The sequence below is a fragment of the Pezoporus flaviventris genome, unplaced genomic scaffold (assembly GCF_033815535.1).
Source record: "Pezoporus flaviventris isolate CSIRO_AGI_PZ_B2104156 unplaced genomic scaffold, CSIRO_AGI_Pfla_v1 ptg000007l, whole genome shotgun sequence".
NCBI classification, from domain to species: Eukaryota; Metazoa; Chordata; class Aves; order Psittaciformes; family Psittacidae; genus Pezoporus; species Pezoporus flaviventris.
In genome coordinates, this window is record NW_026892555.1 from 13855817 (window position 1) to 13875015 (window position 19199).

General features: G+C 43.5%; 1 long non-coding RNA gene across 1 annotated transcript in view; it reads right to left on the minus strand.

Moving 5' to 3' along the window:
• The window catches only part of LOC133266556 (uncharacterized), a 38485-nt gene extending 19377 nt beyond the window's left edge, over positions 1-19108 (minus strand). Inside the window, exons 1-2 of the long non-coding RNA XR_009742441.1 lie at positions 18895-19108; positions 42-160 (exon numbers count right to left, since the gene is read on the minus strand). This is a non-coding gene — a long non-coding RNA (uncharacterized LOC133266556). The remainder of the gene's footprint in view (positions 1-41; positions 161-18894) is intronic.
• Between the last annotated feature and the right edge of the window lie 91 nt (positions 19109-19199).

A 19199-nucleotide genomic window follows, 5' to 3' on the forward strand; every position in this document is an offset into this window, starting at 1 on the left:
TTAAATATTGCATCCCCAGTGGAGAAGTGAGCTCAAGTTACCTGTTGTGCCTGGCCTGCCAGGCAGCCCCTCAGCAGCAGTACATCCAGGGCATCAGCACCCTGGCAGCCCAGGATCCACCACAGTACACATGTCCTCTTCCCGTGTCCATGGGATGAAACTAAGGACAAAATGGGGGCAAAAAAAGGCTTACAGGAAATGAGAGGGGAATATTTTAAGAAAAGGCAGTGTTAGAGGCCATGAGGGAGACCAGTGTTCTCCTAGGTGAGGGTAGAGGGAATATGTAGCAACAGAGACAGAAATTGATAGGAAATTAGATTTAAATAGTTCTGTGGTTCATGTGGCTTCCTGCTTATTAAACATAATCACCCTTGTATCATACAGAAGAGCTTCCACTGAACCCAACTTTTACAAAAAATGCAAAAAAAATGATATATGATATATATATACATATATACGTATGTATCTGTATGTATTTAGATCTTATTAACCCTGTTTTGTCTGAACATCAGGGACACAGATATTTCTGACGGCAACAAGAAAGGCACATTAGGTAAAGGGAAGAACAACAATAAAACGTGAAAATTCTCTTTTCTACCGAAGATGAAATCTGGGACTGCATAATGAACATGGGCCGGCAGTATGTGCTTGCAGCCCAGAAAGCCAACCGTATCCTGGGCTGCATCAAAAGCAGCGTGACCAGCAGGTCAAAGGAGGTGATCCTGCCCCTCTACTCTGCTCTCATGGGACTTCACTTGGAGTATTGTGTGCAGTTCTGGTGTCCTCAACATCAAAAGGATATGGAACTGTTGGAACAAGTCCAGAGGAGGGCCACGAGGATGATCAGGGGACTGGAGAGCCTCCCGTATGAAGACAGGCTGAGGAAGTAGGGGCTGTTCAGCCTAGAGAAGAGAAGGCTGCGTGGAGACCTCATAGCAGCCTTCCAGTATCTGAAGGGGACCTATAGGGAAGCTGGGGATGGACTCTTCATTAGGGACTGTAGTGATAGGACCAAGGGGTAACGGGTTAAAACTTAAACGGGAAGTTTAGGTTGGATATAAGAAGGAAATTCTTTCCTGTTAGCGTGGTGAGGCACTGGAATGGGTTGCCCAGGGAGGTTGTGAATGCTCCATCCCTGGCAGTGTTCAAGACCAGGTTGGACAAGGCCCTGGGTGACATGATTTAGCGTAAGGTGTCCCTGCCCACGGCAGGGGGGTTGGAACTAGATGATCTTAAGGTCCTTTCCAACCCCAACGATTCTATGATTCTATGATTCTATGATTTAGATTTGAAATTACTACTTGCAGCTTTTTTTTTTTTTTATAACTATTACCATGAGCATGAAAGCTCTTCCAGCAAATTTAAACTGACTCAAAAACACCTACGGTATCACCTGAGTCAAGAATTCCTTTATTTTTTGCATCATCTCAAGAAGACAAGCTTGAAAAATGTTCCACAGTGTAACAGATGAGTTTGCAGACCTACAAAGACCAGCTTGGCCATGCCAATTTGTTTTACTGCATCCTTTATTATTGTGTGCTATGTCTGACTGCCTTCATGTTAATGCTGTTTCTATAAGACAATGTATGTTCTATATTAAAATGTGTTATCATAGTATCACAGAATAAAACACTGACCAGTAACAGATGTCAAAAGAAAATGCTGGAAGGCCTGTAGTGAAGAAGTAGAGAAGTCAGTCTCACCTCTGTGCCTGGCAAAATCTTGGAGCAGATTCTCCCGGAAGGCATGCTAAGGCACATGAAAAACAACAAGGTGCTTGGTGACAGCCAGCATGGCTTCACTAAGGGGAAATCCTGCCTGACCAATTTGGTGGCCTTCTATGATGGGGCTACAGAACTGATGGACAGGGGTAGAGCAGTTGATGTCATCTACCTGGACTTTACTTGTGCAAAGCATTCGACACTGTCCCACACGACATCCTTGTCTCTAAATTGGAACGACATCAATTTGATGGATGGATCACTCGGTGGATAAAGAACTGGCTGGATGGCCACACACAAAGAGTTGTGGTCAATTGTTCAGTGTCCAGCTGGAGACCAGTAACGAGTGGTGTCCCTCAGGGATCGGGGTTGGGACTGGTCTTGTTCAACATCTTTGTCGCTGACATGGACAGTGGGATTGAGTGTGCCCTCAGCAAGTTTGCCGATGGCACCAAGCTGTGTGGTTCGGTTGATATGCTGGAGGGAAGGAATGCCATCCAGAGGGACCTTGACACACTTGTGAGGTGGGCTGATGCCAACCTTATGATGTTTAACCATGCCAAGTGCAAGGTCCTACACCTGGGTGGGAGCAATCCCAGGCACAGCTAAAGGTTGGGCAGAGAAGAGATTCAGAGCAGCCCTGTGGAGAAGGACTTGGGGGTGCTGGTTGATGAGAAAATGAACATGAGCCGGCAGTGTGTGCTCACAGCCCAGAAAGCCAACCGTATCCTGGGCTGCATCAAAAGCAGTGTGACCAGCAGTTCGAAGGAGGTGATCCTGCCCCTCTACTCTGCTCTTGTGAGACCTCACCTGGAGTATCGTGTGCAGTTCTGGTGTCCTCAACATCAAAAGGACATGGAACTGTTGGAACAAGTCCAGAGAAGGGCCACGAGGATGATCAGAGGACTGGAGAGCCTCCCGTATGAAGACAGGCTGAGGAAGTAGGGGCTGTTCAGCCTAGAGAAGAGAAGGCTGCGTGGAGACCTCATAGCAGCCTTCCAGCATCTGAAGGGGGCCTATAGAGATGCTGGAGAGGGACTCTTCATTAGAGACTGTAGTGACAGGACAAGGGGTAACGGCTTAAAACTTAAACAGGGGAAGTTTAGGTTGGATATAAGACGGAAATTCTTTCCTGTTAGGGTGGTGAGGCACTGGAATGGGTTGCCCAGGGAGGTTGTGAATGCTCCATCCCTGGCGGTGTTCAAGACCAGGTTGGACGAGGCCTTGGGTGATATGATTTAGCATAAGGTGTCCCTGCCCACGGCAGGGGGGTTGGAACTAGATGATCTTAAGGTCCTTTCCAACCCTAACAATTCTATGATTCTATGATTCACACTGCCAAAACCCTAGCCTGTTCCCTGCTACAGGTTTAGCCCATGCCATCCACCATCCCTCTGTACAACACACAGTTTGGGGGACAGAGAAGGTTATGGCCATTCCCAGTAGATGTTTTGGGATGAATCCTGGACTTCTCTTTTAGCCGTGGCAGTTGGGAAGGCAGAATGCTATTTAAGTTTATGAGCCATTTATTTACTAATGTAGATATAGCCCCACAATTTCAAATGTTAATGAGCCTTCATTTACATTCTGTCAGTATTTCCACTAGAGATACTTCGATAGAGTCGATGACTGCATTTTCTGTTTTCATGGACACATTACATGGATGACATCACATCAATCGACCTTTTGCAGTCGAGGCCCTTAGAAGCTGCTTTTGTTTACACTGCCATTTAATTACAGCTGAACTAATTTCTGATCACTCATTTTAAAGCATTTTTCAATTACTACTTTTCAATAACATGGCAAAGCAAGTCTTAATATAGTACCATTTCTGACTGGGTCTGTGGTTGTTTGGTGTGCCAGATTCTTGTCAGATAACAGGCTCAGAAATCTCTAAATTTTACCATTTGTTCTCCAATCCACACCAGAATGACAGGCGAACACTTAAGTGAATTGCATCTATGTTTAAACTGAAACCTGAGGGGAGAACTCTGGCAAACTTCATTCCTTCACTTCAGGAAACTTTCTTTACCATCAAAAGGGATGGTAAACTTCTTTTTTTCTTTGTATCCCTTTTGCAGGCTCTTGCATTTAGCAATCTGTTCCACTCCAAACTGCCTTTAACATTTTTTTCTGAAGACGTGATTTCTAGTTACTTATTTCAGAACATTTTATGCTTTACAAAGATGATTGCTATTCACTTTGTCCCTGTTGTTTGTATAACATCTAGTTTCATATTCTGTGTTGGTTGTTCTAATTTTTCTCCTTTCTTTTGTGCAAATCCCTTATAATTTCTGTATAGATGCTTCAGTTGCTTTTTACTATTTAGATCCAATTTTTCAGTCAGATGAGACACTGTCCTTTTTATATCTGTTTTTATTAATTCAAATACTTGCTTCTAGCTAGCAATGTTTTCCTACTCTTTAACTTATTCTTTTTTGTGTTTGTGTACTTTTTAATCAAGTTCTGTTTGATTTGTGCCGAAACCAGATGTCTTTTCCACTCCTCATAATTCCTCCCATTCTTCACTCATGTAACACTCCCAAAAGGCCAGTATCCTTGGTGCTCAGTACTGTTATCACAAATGTTTTCTAGGAGATGGATATCCTAAAACCTTTCTTTCACAGAGACAATCCATGGTTGCATTATATTTTTATGACTATGTCACAGAATTATAAGAAACGTAAACTGCAGGAGCCCCTGCAGGTCAAGTCCAACCTTGCTGCTCAAGGCAGGGCTAGCTGCAGGGATAGACCATGAGGTATGGAAGTTGCAACAGCAGGAATAATCAAAGGCAAGAGAAGCGTGATATGAATGACCTCCTATTGAAGGCATATAGGGATTAGCAGTTCATCATGATCCGAACACATAAATAGGACACCCTGATGAGACACAAAGAACAGTTGAATAAACGCTAACAATTCATGGAGGTGAGATAGGATGACAAAACTCATCACTGAGATGCTCTAAAGGGGAAAAAAAGGCACATGCAAAAATCAGCACATAACTCCCAACCTAAGAAGAGACCAGGAGACAAGATGATGTCTCAACAGCCAGTGTCCTTGTCCGTCAAACATGACTCAGGGACAGAATACCTGGATTCAAGCATTCTGACACCTGCATGCTGCACACACCAGCTGGGTATGCATGTCCTGGTACTTGTCTGTGGGAGTGTAACACAGGATTGGGCAAATCAGTATTGTTTTAGTGTAAATGACCTTCCAGTCCCATTCTCAGGGGCAGCAAGAGTGTGGTTGCTCCATAAAGGGAAACAAGCAGGAGCTGAGGGTGACCACACATGGGCAGAGGAACCTTTCCACCATCCTGGAGCAAGCTGAGAAAGGCTGAGTTCGTAGGAACAGGGACTGGTAACAGCCCACTGACAATCAGATGAACACCAAGTGATTGGTTAGGTCCAAGACAGCCCAGGAAATCCTATTAGCAAGTCAGCAAGGGACAGGGCTGGGCAAAGACTTACCCACAGAAGAGCTCAAACAGGACTGAGCAGAAATGGGACTTCAGGGCCCCTGGGGAGAGGGTGGGCTCCCAAGTAAGGCTCATCGGGGCAATTAAGTCTTAATGTCCACTCAGAGCCCTGATATCTTTCACTACATGATTTGTTAACAATGTTGCAACATCCTTTCTTATTCATCCATTTAATTTTTAATAATGCCCCAAGGTCAAAGATTCACAGAACCTGGAGCAACCCATTACGGGGTAAATCTTGATCATGATAAAGCCTTCCTTGTGTTTAAATCATAGTATCATAGAATAGTTAGGGTTGGAAAGGACCTTAAGATCATCTAGTTCCAACCCCCCTGCCGTGGGCAGGGACACCTTATGCTAAATCATATCACCCAAGGCCTCGTCCAACCTGGTCTTGAACACCGCCAGGGATGGAGCATTCACAACTTCCCTGGGCAAAAGATTCCAGTGCCTCACCACCCTAACAGGAAAGAATTTCCTTCTTATATCCAACATAAACTTCCCCTGTTTAAGTTTTAACCTGTTACCCCTTGGTCCTATCGCTACAGTCCCTAATGAAGAGTCCCTCCCCAGCATCCCTATAGGCACCCTTCAGACACTGAAAAGCTGCTATGAGGTGTCCACGCAGCCTTCTCTTCTCTAGGCTGAACAGCCCCTACTTCCTCAGCCTGTCTTCTTACAGGAGGTGCTCCAGTCCCCTGATCATCCTCGTGGCCCTTCTCTGGACTTGTTCCAACAGTTCCATGTTCTTTTTATGTTGAGGACACCAGAACTGCACACGATACTCCAGGTGAAGTCCCACGAGAGCAGAGTAGAGGGGCAGGATCAGCTCCTTTGAACTGCTGGTCACACTCCTTTTGATGCAGCCCAGGATACGGTTGGCTTTCTGGGCTGCAAGCGCACACTGAAGCTGGCTCATGTTCATTTTCTCATCAGCCAAGTCCTTCTCCCCAGGGCTGCTCTGAATCTCTTCTCTGCCCAACCTGTAGCTGTGCCTGGGATTGCTCCGACCCAGGTGTAGGACCTTGCACTTGGCATGGTTAAACTTCATGAGGTTGGCATCAGCTCACCTCACAAGGTCCCATGGACTTGTGCATGTTCAGGTTCTTAAGATGGTCTCATACCAGATCCTCTCCTACAGTGGGCGCAAGGTCTTCATTCCCACAGTCTCTGTGTCTGCCTTCCAAGACTTGGGTGGTGCTGTCAGAGCCTTTGGCAGTGAAGACCAAAGCAAAGAAGTCATTCAGAACCTCAGCCTTCTCCAGATCCAGGGTAGCCAGTTCTCCTGAGAGCTTCTGGAGAGGGTCTACATTGTCCCTAGTCTGTCTTCTATTTGCAATGTACCTATAGAATCCCTTTGTGTTATCTTTCACATCCCTAGCCAACTTTAATTCTAACTGGGCCTTAGCTTTCCTAACCTGGTCCTAGCTTACTGGACAACATCCCTGTACTCTTCCCATGCCGCCTGTCCCTGCTTCCACCTTTCATAAGCCTCTTTTTTCAGTTGAATTTTCCTCAGGAGCTCCTTATCCATCCAAGGACGTCTCCTGGCCCTCCTGCTGCACTTAGAATCATAGAATCATACCATAGTTATGGTTGGAAAGGACCTTAAGATCATCTAGTTCCAAACCTGCCATAGGCAGGAACACCTCACAGTAAACCATATCACCCAAAGCTCTGTCCAGCCTGGCCTTGAACACTGCCAGGGATGGAGCATTCACAACTTCCATGGGCAACCCATTCCAGTGCCTCACCACCCTTCTTCCTTATATCCAATCTAATCCACTTCCATCTAGTTGGGGCGCAACACTCCTGAGCTTGTAGCAGGTGGTCCTTGAATATCCACCAACAGTCTTGGGCCCCCCTGCCCTCTAGGGCTATATCCCACGGAACCTTCCTAAGCAGGTTCCTGAAGAGGCCAAAGTCTGCTCTTTTGAAGTCCAGGGCAGTGAGCTTGCTGCACGCTCTTCTCACTGTCCTGAGGATCTCAAATTCGACCATCTCATTATTGCTGCAACCAACGCTGCCCTGGAGCATCACATTTCCAATGAGCCCTTCCAATGAGCACGAGGTCAAGCACGGCACCTCTCCTTGTCGGCTCCTCTTTTACTTGCAGAAGGAAGTTGTCTTCTACACAACTGAGAAACCTCCTGTGAAGCAAAGGGTTAACCAATGTACAGGAGGGGTAGGTCATGCTGCTTGCTTAAGTGTTACTTCTTGCTCATGCTTATCGTACTTGCAATATACAAGGGGGTAGATCAAGCCTCTTGCTTAACAATGTTACTACTCGTTCATGCTTATCGTACTTGCCGTATATGCTAGAACAAGATATAAGGATGTGGCTTGTTAAGAGGTAGGGGACGTGACTTAATTCCTGTCCTTTGGATGCCTAGGCCGGCTGAAATTGGCTCTGCGCTTTGGACAATGACCAAGCCTCCAGGGAGCATGTGTAACGACTAGAGGTGAAAAGTTCAGGCTCGAGGAAGACTCCTTTACTTCATCTTGAGACCCTCTCCCACGACCACTAGGAGGCACTGCACAGGAGCAAAGGACTTCTTAGCTCATTATAATAGGAAGCAGGGATAGGACATGAATACGTATAGGCGTGTTGTGCAACCTCATGCATATGTATAACTTTAGAGGAAAAATGCAAAGGGGAAATGACACTGAGGTGCACGTGCCTTTGGAGGAGCTATCCCCATGTGCCTCAGCACTGAATAAAGCATACCTACTTTACAACTTCAACAAGTTGTGGAGTCTATTCGCACATCACCTGGATTGCTTGTGCCAGGCCGTACCGTCACTCCAACAGATATCAGGGTGGTTGAAGTCACCCATGAGAACAAGGGACAGTGAGCATGAGGCTTTTCCTATCTGTCTATAGAGCGTTTCATCCACAGATTTCTCTTGATCAGGCGGTCTGTAACAGATCCCCACAGTAATGTCTCCCATCGCTGTTCTCCCTTTAACCCTGACCCACAAACTCTCCGTGGACTGCTCTCCTGTCCCCAGACAGAGTTCCATACTCTCCAGCCTATCCCTAACATAAAGGGCAACTCCCGCTACCCACCTGCCAGGCCTGTCCTTCCTAAAGAGCCTGTAACCTTCCATTCCAACACTCCAGTCGTAGGAGCCATCCCACCATGTTTCTGTGATGCCTCTTATATCATACCCCCATAGACGTGCACACATTTCTAATTCTGCTTGTTTGTTCCCCATGCTACGGGTGTTTGTATAGAGGCATCTGAGCCGAGCTCCAAATGAAGCCGGCGCATTGGCTGGAGCAGCTGGAGTATCTCTACATTGCTCTGAGCATTTACTATAGGTTCTGGCAACTGAGTGGGTGTGTTGGAATGGAATGATGCCTCCCTCCCCCAGTACATCTAGTGTAAAGCTTTCTTGACCAGTCTGGCAAGCCTCCTACCAAAACCACTCTTCCCCTTTATTGTCAAACCAGCTCCACCAGCCTCCAGTAGACCCGGTCTCCCAAACTGAGTCCCATGTTCTAAATGCCCAAACCCCTGACTATGGCACCACCCTTCTAACCATTTATTAACCTGGCAAATCTGCCTAGCCTTTTTAAGGTCCTCCCCTTTATCCTGGAGAATTGATGAAAAGACTATCATTGATGAAAAGAAAATCACTGAAGCCTGCAACTGCTGCTTCTTCTTCTTTCATTGGGCCTGGCCAGTCTTTTCTAAAACTCTCTTTAAAGAGTAGAAAACTGCTCTTAGAGTCTTCTCTTCTGCAGGATGAAGTCCACTTTGCTTTGTCTCTCCTCTTACACCATATACTCTTAACTCCCTCACCAAATGGTTTAGTCACCCTCTGCAGTCTGCTGACAACTCACTTGTTTGGGGCAGGGCCCACCCAGCTTTTATAAAGTGTTGAGATGTAACCTCACTGGTGTTAAGCAGATGGTAATTAGAGAAAGGTGAACAAAGAATAAATGAGTAGAGGACAAATGGAAAGAGATGCTCCATTTCCTGAGCATTTCTCCCTAGCTTGCCATAATCATCCCTGATCTGTTCCAAGTCATGTCATTTGTCCACAGAAAAATGACAACCAGAGGAGTCTCTTGCGGTCCATCAGACTACAAATGTGCATCAAACTACATCTTGGTCACTTTTCAAGGCTGTAGTAATGCTCAGTATGTCTACAGCTTTGCTTATGACCTTGGTATATGAAAATCTCTAACATCTTCCACTTAGATGCTTCCAGACACCTTCAGTTTATTCTATATGTAGCTGTAACTTACAACATTTATTGGTCATCTATTAATTACACATGAAATATTTATAAGTGTACCCTTCATATAAAGTATGATTCATTCATCAACAGAAATGTATTGTTTCTGGGGTTTATATTATATAAACAAGAACTTTATTACTAATAGAATGAAATTACAGTATCCTGTAAAAATCCTTCAAGATTACAAAGAGAAACTATGCTGACATGTTTAATAGTATTAGAAATTGAATAGTACAGCTATTCTATTTTATATATAATATATATGGGTTTGTATGGCTGAAATGCACTTGGCTTCTTTATTTTATAGTTACTTTGATCCACTGTGTTGCTCTAACTTCTATCATACTATCATAATTCTCTATAAAACATGGAACCCACTTGGTTTAATTATTTGTTCTGCTTGACCAAAGCCATACCTACATGTAACAGTACAATATCCAGGAGAAAATTCAACAGACAGTCGCAGGCAATTTATACTGAAAAAATATTTACATGAACACTCTGCAGTGTAAAGCAACTGCCAACAGAAATGGTGAAATGTATAAACTCACAGAGGAAAAGTGCATAGAAAAAAAATTAGTGGGAAAATTGCCTTTTTATTCCTAAAAGATTTTAAGACCTGATACTTACATGGTATAAAATACTGTATTTCTACCAACTTCCAGTACTTGACTTAATGGCTGGCTGATTTATGCCACTGGGCAACCTTGCTCAACATCCATTTATGTTACTCAGAACATAGTTTGACTCAAAATCTCTATTCCGCAATTTTTCCCCAAGACTTCAGCCTTGCCTACAAGGTTACCTTGCAGTAAGAATATTCTTTATAGTGATGTCACACTAATGGGGATGCTTCATTCATGTTCAATGAGCTGACTTTTACTTTACCATGATGCATTGTTTCTATGGTGAGAACTGAATTTATTTTGAATGACATACTCAACTTGGGGAAGAGGTATGCTGCTCTCTTCACTCCCCTGTTGAACACCATGCTTTGGGGGGTGGATTCTATAAGGGCTTGAAGGACACTTAACAGAAGGAGTTAGGTTGGAAGTTGATGTAATTGAGTATGGAATTGAGATTTTGAAGTATCAGGATTTGTTTCCAGACATCGTTTAAAATTGCATCAAAGTATAATTCTGATATAATTTTCTATACTCTTTCATAAAGTCTTTGCTACACCAGCAGTGTTTGGGAGCAAGGTATGACTTGTACCTTCTATCTTCTGTATGTCACCACTGGACCACAGCACCTTTGGGGTCAGGAACAGACACTAACAAAGGTTTTCAAATCGGCAGCTATGTATTGCAGCCGTAGTGTCAGAGAGAGACAGCAACAGTGGGAATGGCTGTTGAACCAGCTTCATTCTGTGCAAAACTGTTTCCAGACTTGTGAAAAACACCGATAGGTACATTTGGTACAGTCAGCCCTGTATCTGTAGTGTTACCAGAAAAAAATGGGTACCCCAGTGATCTGTGCAGAGCCCTCCTCAGAAGCCCAGTGGCATAAGAGCTTCTTTGTCTCTGCTGAAATGTGTGGCTATTTTCCTTTGAAAGCTCAGCACTCTGCACTGCTACTGGCAAGTTATGAGGTACAGACAGCAAGAAATCTTGTGATGAAGACAGGTGCCATTATTTAGTAGATATCCACATGTTTTAGGGCTTACCAGGAGATAATAGTTGCGCTGTGTATTGCTGTACATCAACAGGAAGCTCACTTTATGGTTATTACCTGCACTATGTCCATCAATTGAGCAAAAAGTGGGATTCAGGAAATCATAATTTGGAAAGCCTACAAGTACAGACTTAAGAATCAGATTTGTCTTCTTTGACAATTTTACCTCAGAAGACTTATACCTACCAATACAATGCAACTATGCTATAAGTAGATAAGTAAAACAATAGCCTTGTTGTAAATACACCTTTTATGCTAACACATGAAAAATGATGATATTAATTGACATCACAGGAGTCTGAGAAGTCGGATGAAAGGGAGGAGGGCAAAATCGAATTGCCTAACCACAAGTGGAGCAACAATATATACGTAACACTCTCATTATGAACTCTAAAATTTTCCAATAGAGCTAATTACTCTAGTGTGCCAAAATCTAATTAATTTGTATTTTATCTTTCAGAGATGTGCTAGCCTCAAAGCCACAGTTAAAGAAGGCTTCATGATTCCTAATTATTTTAATTATATATTCTTTCTAAAATGTTCTCTATTTAGAGAAATGTATGAGGGGTGTCCTGGGTTCAGCAGCAGCAGTCATTTTTCTCCTTCTTGATAGCTGATGCAGTGCTGTGTTTTGACTTTCGGCCTGATGTTTTGGTCTGGCCAAGGTCTTTGTGAGCCTCATGCTCTGCCAGGGAGGAGGGGAAGCTGGGAGGAAGCAGAGACAGGACACCTGACCCAAACTGACCAAAGAGGTATTCCATACCACAGCATGTCATGTCCAGGAGGTAACTGGGAGTTACCCAGAAGGGCTGGGACGGTGGGGTTGGAGGAGGTATTGGTCAGTGCTTGGTTGGGCTGGGGGGGCGAGTTATCGGTCGGCTGGTGGTGAGATGTTGTATTCTCTTCCCTTGTTATTTCTTTTATCATTGTTATTCCTGGTGGTAGCAGTAGTGATCTGTGTTATACTTTAGTTACTAAACTGTTCTTATCTCAAACCGTGGGAGTTGCATTCTTTTCGATTCTCCTCTCCATCCCTCTGGGAGTAGGGGGAGGAAAAGAAGGGGGAGAGTGAGTGAACGAGTTGCCTGACTGGGTTTAAACCACGACAAGGGGTTATAATGGGTAGGAAATGGTGAAGCTCTTCATGCATTGTATTTTGTGAATGCTTTCAGACATTATCAATAACAGATAATTTTCATTTACATCAGCAATACACACCTTTTTCTCTTAACAGCATTTCAGTAATGAACTACTTCCAGAGCAAGTATTATGTGAATATCACAATGTAGATAGAGACCTGATGTATACTTTTATTTCTACAAAGTTTACATTAACCTCAATTAAAATGCCAAAGAACAGGTATGCATAAAGTTGGTGGATGTGACTGAAGATCTACTTAAAAATAAATGTTTCATTCATATTTCTAATGCTTGCCTTCAGCCTCTTCCTTCCCTCCAGAGCTGTCCCTGTTGACTTTTCCCTGGAACATCTACTACCAGCCAGTTTCCTTATCAGTTTCGTCCTTCAATCAACTTCAGAAGTTAAAAATGACCACGAACTGCAGTTAGAAGGTTGGGAGGAGAAAGACAGAAATATGTGGGAAGAGCGTAACAGAAGACAGGAGAGAAGACAGATTGCAACTGAGCAGCAAGTTGAAATCTTCAGGCCCAAAAAAAACATTACTGGTATTTCCTGGTTAAATGTGAAACCTGTTAAGTTTCAGTACACAAGAAAAACTTCACCGGACAAACTGCAATTAAAAAACCCCCCAAAACAACAACCAACCAATCAAACCCCTCCTCCAAAAAAAAACCAAATCCAACACAACCAAACCCAAAACCCAAGAAAACAAACAATCAAAAAAAAAAAACAAACAAACCTAGAACAAAACAAATCCCAAACAACCAAAACAAAATCAAAACCCTTCCAGAAAATTATTATTACAAATGGCTAAGCACATATTTTGGTTTACTGGAAATAAAATGTGTTAGGAAGAGAAAGGGGAAGCTTTCTAAGCTTCCTCCTAGAGTAACAACAAACTTAAATCTTTTAAAACTTGCTCAGCAGCACTGGGCTGATGTGTAGTTGAGCCAAAAGGCCAGTAAAAGAATGCTGAATCTACAGATCATTCAAAATTCCTACAGCATTTCTGCTGAGCTGAGAAAAAATCCTTTTCATTCTAAGAAACAAAATAACAGAGACCTTGTAAACCCCAATGCTAACAAGTTTATTTGTACTGATTACATGGTGCATGATTTGCTGTGTCAGATAAAACATTTCACCAATACAGTACTAGCAAATGTCAACAGCAGAATTTCCATTGCAGTTTCAGAAATCCAAATGCTTTTCTGCCTCAGTTATACCTCTTTGTGTTCCTCAAATGAAATCAAGTGGTAGGAAACACCATTAACTCAGTACGTAAAGAATTCCTAACAAATATAAAGCCTTTCTGCCTGGAGCTACTGGCAAAAGGATGCACTGTGAACAAAAAGACAAAGTGGCAAGAATGAATTGTTTTCGTTTTCTTGCATCTTTCATGTACTTCATGTGAGATCTGTGCCAGGTGGCCCATACTCAAAAATAGGAAGTCTAAAGTGTCTACAAGTCTATACCAACTAGAGCGCAAACATTTGTATTGTAATATTTGGAACGAAGGCTGCTGATTCTGGTGTGGAAGCTGAATTCCAGTTTCAGAAACCATTACACCTATGGATCACCTAAAGGAAGTGGTGGCTTTCAGTTAAAAACTTCTGTCCATGTGCACTTGCAGGAGGTCTGTTTCTAGCACCTTCTGCTCTTCTATATAGCTGTGGCAGAGCTGACTTGCTGTAAACAGGGCCTGAAATTTCTCCTCAGAGAAGGTCCGACGTACTGGAGAAACTTTGGATTATCTGCCTTGAAATGCTCAAGTTTTCAGAGAACGCAGGTTCTAATAAAAAGTGACGGCATTTTTTATTCTGCTTCACATTACAGAAGCTGGACTGTGACTGTCCTGAATTTCTTCTTTCTTGGCTCAAAAAAGCAATTTATCTGGCAAATATGTTGCTAGTACTTTGAAGTGATTAGGCAAAATAGCCTAAACTGGAAGGAAGATGTGTGTGCCCAACTTAAGAGAGCATCTGGCTCTCAAATTTCAAGGGAAAATGTTTATCAGGGAATGGTTACTTCAGTTATTCAAAAAGAATTACATGTTGTCCTTTCTCCTAAGCAAAAGTTATTTATATATGAACTAAGTTGTTCTGCACTTGAAAATCATGGTTGTGATGCCTGATAGATACACTTGACCAAAGCTGGAAATTAAAATAGGCTCTTTGCCTCAGTTTCTTTCTAAATGCCACTGCATAATGTGATCTGCTATATGCTAGCAAGAGTGTACATAACACTCACAAGCTTGTTTTTTTAAGGACCATCTGGAATGCATGTGTCTGAGCAGAGCCAGAAGAGAAATTCAGCAAAGTATCAAGCGCCGCATACAAATCAAAGAGCATGCTTCTTTTCTTGTGGGGAAAAAAATGGGGCAGGAAGATGAGTTTCACTATCTGTCTCAGGCCAGGATGTTCAGGGCACTTTCCAATCTGAGTGAAAAACTAAACAAACTTTAGTAATGGAGAATATTTTCATGAAAACCAAAGGCAAAAGACTACCATTGAAAAATATTTGACTTAGTCATAAACATTTGAAGGAATCATGCAAAGTTTAATATATGATTAATAAGGAAGACAGCTCATTTGTGTTCTTTAAAACTGACAGGTCAGTGGATGGAGCTCAATGGATGTGTTCCAATACACTGTGTTTTGTTCTTCCTTGCTTACTGTACTATAATTTTTTTAATTTTAGCAGAATATCTGAAAATGATGCTGAAGTTAACATCAACTTGCTCATGAAGTACATTCATCTCCACAGTAAAAATGAAACATTTTTATATTGGTCAATTAACCTTTGTTTTGGACCATGCAAATGAAATATCTTGATTTTAATTTTGATGGAATGAAGCATTCTGGTTAGATGAAGCAGAAAAGTATCAAACTAAAAGACCTTGGAAAAAATAAGCCATATTAAATTAGACTGGCATCCTTATAGAATGGATTCAAGAATAAATTAAGAGGACAAGCTTACAGACTGATCTTCACAGTAGTCACAGACTGCCATGAGAAACAGATGTGATAACAATTCAAATCCTTTAGATTTGAGCCAAATTTAGAGGATAAACTCCCTGGGATTTGCATAAACTTGCTTCTTTGAAGTATGTACTTTTAAAGTCCTGTAATAACTAAGTATGGAAAGGCTAGAAACTAAATTTTGGAAGAATTGCAGAATCTGACTATGGTGGGTCATCAGGAAGGGACTGGACCTATGTACCAGCTTTACGCTTTTATTAGATGGTGGGTGTTACCTAAAACTTACCTTTAAGCATCCTAGGTTAGGTTTCAAAAAGGTTGTCTTTCAGAGACAGAATTGCCAACTCAGTCTAGAGCATTAAAAAAAAAAAAACAACCAAAAAATCTGAGACAATTTTTTTATTTTATTTCAAAAAAAGGCAATTATTAAGGAAATGGCAGTGACAAATTGAAAAAAAAACCCAAAACATAATTCTCTCCCACTGCTAATTTCTGCCATCAGTCAAAGGCAATCTGATGTAGGGTTTATACACAGGCAATCAGCACACACTGGCCAATGTGAGCTAGAAAAGAAATTTTGGACAGAAGCCACTAATACTCAGTGTCTGCTGAAATAGAGAAAGATTTCTCATTAAAATTAATGTAATTGAGATAAGCACTCAGCAGGGCAAGAGCCAAAGCAAGGCTATGCTGTAGACTTCTCAGTAATAAAGTGGGTTGAGGTATAAAGTTTTTCCTACTCTGGGGTTTGCATGGCAAAGCTTTGGTAGCCGAGGGCTACATAGGTGTCTTCTGTAAAATGTCAGAAGCTTCCCCTGCGTCCAATAGAGCCAGTGATGACTGACTGCAAGAGGGACCTGCTGCTGACCAAGGCTGAGCCAATCAGCAACAATGGCAGCACCTCTGGTTAAGAAGGCTGAGAAAAAACTGTGCAAAACCAATTGCTGACAGAGAGGAGTGAGTGTATGTGAAACAGCCCTGCAGACACCCAGGTCAGTGCAGAAGGAGGGGCAGGAGGTGCTCCAAGTGCCGGAGCAGAGGTTCCCCTGCAGTCTGTGGTGCAGCCCATGGTGAGGCAGCCTGTGCCCCTGCAGCCCATGGAGGTCCATGGAGAGCAGATGTCCACCTGCAGCCTCCACGCTGGAGCAGGGGGATGCTCGGAGGCTGTGACCCAGTGTGAAGCCTGCGCTGAAGCAGGCTCTTGGTAGGACCTGTGACTAGAGGGAGGAGCCCACACTGCAGCGGGTTTGCTGATAGGAGCTGTGACCTGCAGGGGACGCACGCTGGAGCAGTCTGTTCCGGAAGAATGGAACATGCACCATGGAAGGGATGCATGCTGGACCCGTTCATAAAGAGCTGCAGCCTGTGGGAAGGACTCACATTGGAGAAGCCCATGGAGGACTGTCTCCTGTGGGAGGGACCCCACGCTGAAGCAGGGGAAGAGTGTGAAGAGTCCTCCTCTGAGGAGGAAGGAGAGGCAGAGACAACGTGTGATGAACTGCCATAACCCTTATTCCCTGTTCCCCTGCACTGTTGTGGGGGAGGACGTATAGAAAATCAGGAGTGAAGTTGAGCCTGGGAAGGTGTGAAGAGGGTATTTTTGAGATTTGGTTTTATTTCTCATTATCTTATTGTGATTTGACTGGTTACAAACTAACTCTCTCAGGTCAAGCCTGTTTTGCTCATGACAGTAATTGGTGAGCAATCTTTCTCTGTCCTTATCTCAACCCAGGAGCTTTTTGCAATATCTTCTCTCCCTGTCCAGCAAAAGAGGTGTCCTGGGTTCAGCAGCAGCAGTCATTTTTCTCCTTCTTAGTAGCTGGTGCAGTGCTGTGGTTTTGACTTTCAGCCTGGGAACAGCGCTGATAACACTGATGTTTTTAGTTGCTGCTTAGTAATGTTTGGTCTGACCAAGGACTTTCTGAGCCTCATACTCTGCCAGGGAGGAGGGGAAGCTGGGAGGAAGCAGAGACAGGACACCTGACCCAAAGTAGCCAAAGGGGTATTCCATACCACAGCACGTCATGCTCTGGATGTAGAACTGGGGGCAATTACCTGGAAGGGCTTGATCACTGCTTGGGTCCAGCTGGGTATCAGTTGGTGGGTGGTGAGCGGTTATATTCTCTTCCCTTGTTATTTCCCTTATCATTATTATTATAGGTGGTAGCAGTAGTGGTTTGTGTTATACCTTAGTTACTGGACTGTTCTTATCTCAGCCCCTGGGAGTTACATTCTTTCAGTTCTCCTCTCCATCCCTCTGGGAGCAGGGGGAGGAAGGGGGGAGGACTGAGAGAGTGAGCTGCGTGGTTGGGCTTAAACCATGACAAGAGGGCAGTGACAGAGCAGCTATGGTAGGCACCTGGCATCCAGCCAGGGGAAAACCACCACACCAGCTCACAGTTTTGTTATGACTTTACTGCGCTGGTGTTTGGTTTTGTTTTGTTTTCTCTGTGAGTGCTTATTTCCCTATAACAGCAAACAATGCATCTTTGCTGGTCCAGACTTCTGGTGGATTTCATGCAACCCACTGTTAAGTTTCTATACACTGGTCCACTGGCCTATAGCCTACACACTCCCTGGTTCAATGCCTGGACCACTAAATCACTTCATATGGGGATAGAGGAGGGAACAAATAGTGGTGATAAAGCAGATGTTTTCTTGCAGATAAAAACCCTTGAAACATTACTGTACCCCAGAGAACTCTGTGTGAGGCATATGGAGAGGCAATGTTTGTTCCAAATAAAGATTCTAGTGAGACATCATAAATGAAAATGTATGCTGAAATCAGCAAAACTGAATCTGAGGAATGAGAATCAGGAGACTGAGCCTGTATGTTTTCATACATTATTTGTTGACGTTATCATCCACTAAGGTATGTTATCAGTGTTTGAAATAACAGTAACACTTCTTAAAACCTTGGTAGGCACATTTTCTTGGTATTCTAACAGAATTTTTGTAAACTGATGCCCCATTACACACAAAATATTATTTTGGAGATGTGATTTTAATAAGGTTTTTGTATTATGGGTCTCTTTGGGCTAAAGATTGTTTGTTATTGATAGAGAATTTTATTTTATGTACTTGTAACTTCAGAATTCCTGGTGCCTCAGGCAGAAGACCAGAGAAATCCTATTCATAGAATCATAGAATAGCTTGGGTCAGAAAGGAACTTAAGATCATCCAGTTCCAACCACCCTACTATGAGCAGGGACACCTCACACTAGGCCATGTCACTGTGCAACTTGGTCTTGAACACTGCCAGCCTTGTTTCCCTTTCCATTCCTTTTACCTAGTCATTGACCCTTTCTGTTGAAGCCCAGCTGTAGCCACAGGTCTCTATTTAGCTATCATCACACATGGCTGTCATACATAGATAAGCAAGTTTGAAATAAGAAAACCTTTCTCAGACCTGTTGAAATAGTTAGTCCAAACAAAGAAAACACAGTGCGTGCAGCTGTTCCCAACACATGCACCAAACACCCCCACAGTATCAAAGAAACACCTGCAGTGTCCCACATAGCAGGAGTATGCTCCAAATCTCAGAAAGACCTTGTGTGTTACCCTCTTTAAGGAAGCAGGCTGCATACACGGATGTTTTAAATGAGTCTTTTGTTTTGTTTCAAACCAACTGAAAATTCAGTCACCTGCAAGGCAGTGTTTTTTGTTAGCTGGGTAACAAGAAGCACCACACACAAACAGGCCGGACTCCACAGCAGCCCAGGCTGGACATGAAGGTTGTGCTACACATCTCTGACAGAACGCCGACCTCAGGCCGGGCCCGACTAGGCAGCACTACGGGGTGCACAGACACACGGGCGCAACGCGGGCAGCCTGCCCGACACTCGGCAAGACTCAGCCCAGGCCCAGACCGCCTCGCCGGAGCAAAGGACTCAGAGCCACAGGGCCGGGTTGGGCCTGCGAACAGCGCGCGCCTCACCAGCCGCGCGCT